Source organism: Pinus tabuliformis, chromosome 8 (assembly GCF_031772625.1).
Source record: "Pinus tabuliformis cultivar Carrire ecotype Pingquan chromosome 8, CPIR1, whole genome shotgun sequence".
In the NCBI taxonomy this organism is placed as follows: Eukaryota; Viridiplantae; Streptophyta; class Pinopsida; order Pinales; family Pinaceae; genus Pinus; species Pinus tabuliformis.
The window spans coordinates 1276984508-1276993641 of NC_142294.1; positions in this window are offsets into that span (position 1 = coordinate 1276984508).

A 9134-nucleotide genomic window follows, 5' to 3' on the forward strand; every position below is an offset into this window, starting at 1 on the left:
GGAAACGACTAGTAAGACCGGACCAAGAGAAGGAGAGCATTTAATTAAAAAATTAAAATAAGTTAAAGTTACAGAATTTAAATAATTATTAAAATAATAGTTAGTTATACTAGTATTATTAAAAAATACATAAAAGGAATCAAAAATTATTTTCATTTTAGAGGTTAATAAAAAGAAAATCCTATTGTTAGGATTGTTATAAATTAATTTAAGTTTAATATAATAAGAATTTATATTTTAATTTGTACAGTTTATTAAAAAAATTAAATATATATATATATATATAAAATCATTTTTAATTTAAGCGTAGATATACACTGAATATCAATATCAAAGTAATTATTTGTATTTTTTAATTAAGTTAAAAGACTAATAGCTTAAACTATAGGCTATTTGAATATCTTATATTACATAAACAAACCTTCAAAGAGGAACAAAGAGCTCTAGTAAAAGAGAAAAGGTTAAAGGATAACAAAGGGGAACCCACAAAAAAGAAAACCAAATCACGCTATAAAAGGCGGGAGGGGAGGAAGGGAAGAACACTACTAGGAAGCGGGACCTGCAACTACTAATCTTCCAGGCATCCTCTCTATTAAGATTGCTCGACCTTTTTTCAATTTCAAGGGATTCCCTAAAATTTCGGTGATGGAACTGCGAAACTTTTTATTTTATCTTTTAACTTTCAATTAAAACATTGAATATTTTATTATATAAAATATTAAATCATTTTCCTTTTATATATAGATATATATGAAGTCACATATCAACATAAATTAGTTAACATGATCTTCAAATAATTTATTTAAATTGTATGTTGAAATATATTTTAAAAGTATAAAGTTTAAACATCTTTTATATATATATATATATATATATATATATATATATATATATATATATATATATGTTGAGTTGCTTTATCACATGAAATTTTATTACGGCAAGGTTTTAATATAAACAACAAATCGAGTTACCATAGTGAGGTTGAGATTATTGATATGTATTAATACTTTTAATTAAAACTAACTAACTAACAATATATATATATATATATATATATATATATATATATATATATATATATATATATATATATATATATATAGTTGATCACATTGCCCTCATACTATGCTCGATGCAATAAAAAAATTTTATAAGATTTTTATATAGAGAAAGAAAATGAAAGTAATTTTTTTTGTTATAGTTAAAACATTTCATAAACACTAGTATATATCTATCTTAACCACATATCTCGAAAAGCCAAGAGGGATCAAATCACTTGAGGAAAACTTAAAAAAATTCACCTAAGGATGATAGATAATAGGTAAGATGATACACTCTCTCTCTCTCTCTCTCTCTCTCTCTCTCTCTCTCTCTCTCTCTATATATATATATATATATATATATATTTGACTTTAAATTGCACTTTTGAATGCATAAATGGATTCACTTGGTCCAATACTTCAACATGAAATTCTAACAAATATTTGCTCCTTTCAAAATTAACCTTTAATAAATGGGTCAAAATGTAAACTAATGATACTTTTTTTTTGTGTAAATCAGCTTTTTATATTAAGACAAAAATACATATTTACAAAGGGTCTGCTCGTGCAGAGAGAAGTCTGTATCGCTACTCTGCATACACATCATCTTGACCAAAAAGACCTCCTACAGAACCCCGGGCACACCACGCAGGGCGGCCGTGACAGTTTGGGGTTGACAAAAAAAAGCAGACAGTGAACAAACTTAGACCCGATGAAGCCATAGACAGTAAAAGAGGAAAAAAAACAGAACTAGCTGAACAGACAGATAAATTCCAGGGTCATCGATTGCATATCCAGATCCTTGCCCCAAGAACTCCTCCAAAGCTCGCCACAGCGTCCCGTTACATCTCGAGAACCACATAATTCTTGGGGGAATCCTGACCAGTCAGAGCTTTGGCTTTGCCCGCCTGCGGCGGCACTGAGAGCATGCTCTTGCTGTTGCTTGTGATCCCCTCCACCCTTTCCCCAGCATTTACAGCATCCTGACATATAGAATGGCGCAGAAGACTGATCAAGACAGTCAGTTTTTTAGAAATGTCGTCGAATTGCTGCTCCAGGCCGCTAATTTTGAATTCCAAGCCTTCCAAGATCGCCGCATGCTCAGCAGAAGTAACAGCAATTGCATGTTGAGCCTGTCGAGCCTGGCTTAAATAGTCACCCTGCATACTTATGGCTTTTGCCAGCAGCATTTTCATTCTCCACATTTCCGCTTGCGTGCGGACATATTGGGTGGCTCGGGTAGTAGAAGTTCCAGGGTCGTGGACCCATTCCATATCTTTTTCCAGTTCCTCCTCCTCCAAATTCTCCTCTTCCTCATTCACAATGGCCTCCAGCTCCTCGATCTTCCGTTTTTCTCTCTGCGACGTCCTTGTTTCATAGGCCTCCTGGGCTTGTCTGAGATCCCGGTTTGCCGAAGCATTTCTGCTTCCCTCACCTGCCATTATCTTGAAATCGAGCACCCGGCTACACTGTATTCTAAGGGCCGAGGAAAAGAGTTTCTGCTGACTAATTGAATTCACATTGGCACTGCCGATACTGGTAGTGCAGATATATAGGAGAGATCGGATGAGCCACTTGTTGCATACCATCTTGTCACCTGCTGATCGCAAATCTCTTCATGATTACCCCTATTTCGTGGTTTATACTTTCGATGATGTTTCGGATTTTTACTCTCAAGTTGGCCTCTTTTGAGCTTCTCCGAAGCGTGCCAAGTGTCCCTCCTTCTATATGGGCGCCGGCACCGCTCATACTTCACACTTATGGAGTTGATGGGCGTGACTTTCCCTTGCCTATGCATTGAATGCCCATTTCCTGCTTGTCCTACATTTCTCTGTGTATCTTTAATTCTCCCCAAAATATGATTAATCGTGATCATATCCCAATGCCTGTTAAGAGCACTGCCCCACTGTCCTTATCTTTCATTCACCATATCCTGCCTCGAGAGCAGGGTACATTTGTTTCTTACTTCCGGGCAGGTGACGTCCTGCCAACAGTTGTCCATGATATCGTTTGGGTTGTCTATACCATAATTTGCTAGATGGTCCACAACTGTATTTGCTTTGCGGCGAACAGCTTGAAAAATTAACCCTTTCAAACGCTCAAGATGATCGGCAATACTCTCTGTTACTTTGGCAAGTCGCCAATGCTGTGTAACTTTATTTGCTTTGGCTCCCGCATACATCCTTCTGGCTGCTGTGATTGCGAGCTGGGAGTCCCCTTCTACCACCGCTGTGCCCACCTGTAATTTCCCTAGAATTCTCAGACCCTGTTCCATAGCTGCGAACTCCATCTCATTATTGGTCCCTTCCCCTAAGGCTCTACCCTAGATGTGCTGAATTTCTCCTTCGTTGTTCCTGATGATGCCTCCGATACCTGCCAGACCCGGATTACCTCGCGAGGCACCATCGAAATTTAGCTTGAGGAAGCCTGAAGGTGGTCGCTTCCAGATGCTTAAAGTGGTATTTATCTCCTGTTGGCGATTTACGGTGGTCGCAAAGGTTTCCTTATCCAGGTTGAAGGCTTTCAAGATTTGTAAGTCCCCAATTGATACTTTAGTATCTTTGTCTGGTTTTCCTTTGACAAGAATCAGTTGCCTAGTGTTTTGAATGATTGTTTCTATAGAGTGATTTATGCTTCTGGTTTCATTTAAAAAAACTCTCCTGTTCCTTTCCTTCCAGATTGACCATGTGATAAACCCCAGCATGATTTTCCAAATGATGTTGACCAATTGATTGCTGGAGAAATTGCCTCGCCAATTTTCAATGGTTGCTTGAATGGACTCTCTTACTCTGTCTGTTTGCTGCAAGGTTGTTTCCGCCCAATTCCACAGGAGGTTTGCCACCTCACATGTGTTGAAGAGATGATTCATTGTTTCTTCTTCCTTTTCGCACATGGGGCACCTGGATGGGCCACAGAACCCTTTCTTTCGGAGATTCTCCCAAGTGAGAGTTTTCCTGTGCATTAGAAGCCAGAGAAATGTTTTAATTTTCGGCCAGAACTGAGAATCCTAGACCTTATTGCTCCATTTAACCTTTTCTTTTGTCTCCGAGTCTTCAATACAATGTCTGGCTTCTTTGAGCGTGAAATTGCCCCCTCCTTGCTTTCCCCATATTAGTTGGTCTTTGTCTTCCACCATTCTAATTCTTCTTTCGTTTAACAACGTTTGCAGATTCCTGATGTCATTGGTTGCTTCAGAAATGTTCTCTGTTTCGTTGATTGCCCAATTTCTCCATTCTGGGTCCCTGTTATTAGGAGTCCAATAGTGATTCACCGTTATTATTCCAAGCTCCTGGTAATTTCGCTGTAAAGTTGCAAACTCAGGCCTTTCTAGCTTGGGGAGTTGTTGCCAGGCATCCTCCCAGAAAAGGGCTGTTTCTCCATTACGAATTTCCCAGAAGCTGTTCTCCTGTATAACATGTTGATTATTCCTTGCTAGGTTCCAAGTCGGTGAGCCTTCTGGATTCTCTTGCATTCTGATTAGGTGCTGAATATTATGCATTGGAGCGTATGTTTCCTTCCAATGTCTAACCCATGGAAGATTGGATTCCTTCAGCCATTTCCACCACAACTTAGCCCCACAACCCCTTTGATGGTGGAGGGGTCTAGCAGGTTCAACCCTCCCAGTTGTTTGGGCTTACACATTTTATTCCATGCCACTAGTGCCCACTTTTTCTTCTCTGCATTTCTCGACCATAAGAAATATCTTTGAATTACCCTCATTTTTTGTAGGACTCCTTTGGGAGCAGGAAGAATAGATAACATGTATTGAGGAATAGCTTGCAAGACTGCTTTGGTTAAGACTAGTCTACCTACAAAATTGAGGGCTCTTTGGGTCCAATTTTGGCATCTTTTCTCCATGCTAGCTAGGATCTTCTCCCAGTGAGTTTTTTGCCAGGGTTTATCCGTTAGAGGAGCTCCTGGGTATCGAGAGGGCAGGTTGCTTCTCCAGAAGCCTATAATGGTAGTGAGATTTTTTTTCACTGCTAAATGAGTGTTGAAAAAGAAAATGGTGGATTTAGATAGGTTAATTTCCATACCTGAAGCTTTACTGAAAAGATTGAGGATCCTTTTATAACCCAAAGCTTCCTTGACTGTTGGAGTGCCATGTAACATTGTGTCATCAACAAATTGTTGGTGAGTGGTCGCTGGGATGGAAGGCAGGGGCTGCAATCCTTTAATATTTCCCTCCTCTTTGGCTCTGCTAATGAGTCTGCTTAAACCTTCCATCAGGATTACAAAGAGGAAGGGTGATAATGGGTCACCTTGCCTAAGTCCTCGTGATGGAGAGAATTGATCGGCTGGGGCACCATTAACCAGAATAGAAAATTTAGTAGATTTGATTAGAGCTAAAATCCACACTATCCATTGACTGGCAAAACCAAAAGCCTTTAAAATTGCTTCCAGATAGTTCTAGTTGACTTTATCATAAGCCTTTGATAAGTCAAGTTGCATCATCATACCTGCGATTTTCCTGGAGTGAAGTGTATGAATCATTTCTTGAGCTAGTAAAATGTTGTCTAGAATTTGTCTACCCTCAACATATCCGGATTGCTCTTTAGAAATGAGACCCAGAAGAATAGGTTTCATTCTGTTAGCTACGACTTTAGAGATAATTTTATATATAGCATTACATAAAGCAATAGGCTGAAACTTTGCCGGGATGTTGGCCTCCTCTTATTTTGGAATTAGGGTGAGGAAAGTAGAATTTAGGGACTTGAGGATTGAGGCAGAGTGCCGAGAGTCTTCTACCACTTCCCATACCTCTGTTTTAACAATGTCCCAGCAGGCCTTGTAGAAGTTGATGGTAAAACCATCAGGCCCAGACACCTTATCATTTGGCATATCCTTTACCGCTTCTTCCACCTCTTCCAAAGAAATTTCCCGAGTAAGTGCTAGGTTTTGCTCATCGGTGATTGTCTTGGGAATGGATTTGATGAGTTCCTCAATCGCTTCTGTCCTATCAACCTCTGGCTCTTGAGCTATGCTGCTAAAATGCGAAGTAAGCAGGGTTGAAACTTCTTGATGTGTCTGTAGAATGACTCCCTGTTCATTTTTGAGACTGAGGATTTTGTTCGCTCCCCTATGGTCCATTGCTGATCTATGGAAGAATTTTGTATTCTGTTCTCCTTCCTTGAGCCACTGAATCCGGGACTTTTGTTTCCACAGTGTCTCCTCTTGCTGGCAACAAAGTTGCCATTGCTGCATTAGCATTTTTTCTCTATCTGTTGTTTCTGGGTCAATGTCTCCCGTGATCTAGTCTTTGTGTATCTGCTCTAATTGCTCCTCTAACTTGGCTTTTTCTTTGAAAATGTTCCCAAAGACTGTTTTATTCCATATTTTGATTTTGTTTTTGATATATCTCAATTTGCCTTGTAATTTATACATTTTGGTGCCTCTGATGTCCACCGGTTCATGCCACCATTTTTCAATAAGTTGAATGAAGTCCGGATGAGTGAGCCAAAACTTCTCAAATCTAAATGGATTGTTTCTTGGAGTGCCCTGGATAGCAGCAATCAGAGAAATGGGCCAATGGTCAGATCCTCCACTTGGGAGTATATCTGATTCCACTACAGCTCCCTCCAATAAAATGCTTTCAGAGATTAGAAATCTGTCTAGCCTGGAAGCAATTTGTCTTTCACCTCCCCTTTTGTTATTCCAAGTGTAAGTCCCACTCTTGGGGTAGACATCCACTAGTTTAGCAGAATCGATGAACTCTAAAAAGGCTTCAGAATCTTTGTTAAGTCTTCTTATCCCTCCTTTCTTTTCCATTAGGGTGGTTATCATATTGAAATCTCCTCCTATGACAGCCTTCGCTCTGGGATATCTCAGCATCAGATTTAGTATAGTTCTCAGAAATAGAAACTTTTCTTCTAACTTTTGAGGCCCGTAGACATTAGTACATAAGTAGATTTCCGAATTACCTACCACCTGAGCTTCTATGGCTATGTAGGATCTTGTTGCTTTCGAGGAGAGGACTGTGATAACTCGCGGATCCCACAGGGTAACTAAACCTCCCTCCCATCCATGGCTGGCAGTTTCCAGGCATTCCAGATGTTTACTTAATTTTTTCCTTACCTTCTGAATAGTGCTATTTGCACATTTGGTTTCTTGTACAAATATAATGTCTGGGTTTTCCTTCTGAACTTTCTTCTTTAACAATTGTTGTTTTAATTGGCTATTAAGCCCTCTAGCATTCCAAGAGATGACTTTCATTTAAAAAAAATTATTAGTAGTTTAGAGAAAAAGCTTCTAGAGCTTTCATCTTACCAGAGTTTAAGAGCATCTAACCCAATTCCTGCATGCCTCATTATTGGTTCTGCGTCCTCTTTTTTTCCTTTGTTTGGAGCTTGTGGAGGTTTGGAGTAGACCTTTCGTTCTGTTTCCCATTCCTTTAGCTATGCCCAGGTTCTTGCTTTGTCTTTTGATTTCTGCTTTCTGTTGTGCTATTAGTATCTCATTGATTCTTCTGACTTCCTCTTCCGGTATGTGTTCCATCCCCTTCTTTTTCCAGTGCTCCACCATGTCTGGTAGATTAACTCCTTCTTGCTCTAGTATGTCATTAAGCTCCATCTCATCACTTTCGATGTCACTTATGAGCATTTCTGAGTCTTCATCTCCCCCTTCCGTTATCTCTTGAATCTGTAGTGTAATGCTTGGCGGATTTTCCCCCATTGTTTTGGTTTCAGGCTCTGATGTTGTTTTGTTTGCTTCCGCGGTATTTTGTTCCTTATTATTGTCCTCTGATTCGGTCTCAGTTTCCAATACTTCGAAAGCATTACTAGTATTACCTTGTGATGTTCCTGATTTGGTTGGGCGTTTCCTGTTTGCTCTTTGTCTTGCTCTTGGTCGAGTAAAGATCTCCCTGTTCTTTCCTGCTTTGTCCGCGTTAAGGTCTTCTGCTGCTTTATTTAATGGACACTCTCTGACTAAATGTCCATGCTCATGACATTTTTGGCATCAGAATGGGATTTTCTCATAATCAATGGCTTGGAAATAGTCCTCATCCCTATACTCCAGCCACAGTCCCTCATGCAGAGCCCCTGATACATCCATTTCCACACAGATTCAGGCACAGGAAGTGTATCTTCTTTGCAGAGTAGCTTCTGAAGCTTTGATGAAGGTTCCTAATTTGTCACCTATCTGTTTTAGAGCAGCATATCCCCAATAGTCTATTGGCAGGGAGAAAAGGCGAATCCAGACTGGCACTTGCTTGAAGGTCTCTTTTTCTGGCACAAAATTTGGCTTCCAAGGCCTAATGTATAGGCCCGCAGAAGCGAAGAAGTAAGGTCCGCCATCAAATATTCTATCCTTATCCTCTAGATTTGAAAAAACAACAGTAAAAAAACCTTTCGCTCCTAAGTGCAGTCTAACATCACCTTTGGGTTTCCATTGCTGCTTTATCCATTGACACAAAGCCCTTTCCGTTGGCCAGAGTCCCATAAACTTGCAGATTATTGCATGTTCGATCATGTGATCTCAGTAGGCTTGAATCTCTGGGTCTGTTATCACCACCCTTAGGGTTTCTTCCGCCTTAGGTTTACATGGGCCTTGAGTTTTTTTGCCATTGCTTGCTCCTGCTTTGTCTCCTTTTTCCTTGTTCTCTTTATTCAGATCCCCTTCCTCTTCTTCTTCTATCTGCTTCTTTCCTTGTCTGTTTTCATGATCGGGATGTGCAAGCATTGCCTTCTCCCTACCTCTATTTTCTGTTTGTCCACCATCCTCCTTTCCTTTTAGCTTTTGATTCTAGTGTTCCTCCCTCATCTCTTTTCCTTCCCTTGTTGTTTCCGTCCTTTTTCTGTAATCTTTCATATCCAGCTATTTGCACACCTTCCTGTGTTGTCTGTCTGTGCATCATTATATGCTTGTACGAAGGGGTCCCTATGGACCCCTCATTTTCCATCTGTCTGGTCAGAATTTGTCCTCTTCTGAATAACTCTGCCGCTTTGCCCCTGTTCTTTTCCAGTTTCGAACCCTATATCTGAAGAGTCTTGTATCTACAAACCCCCGTTTTCACCAGGTCGCGCTCCAGAACTCCAGACTTGACCATTCCTCATGGATCTTAGAGGATTATTTTTAAACTAATGATACTTA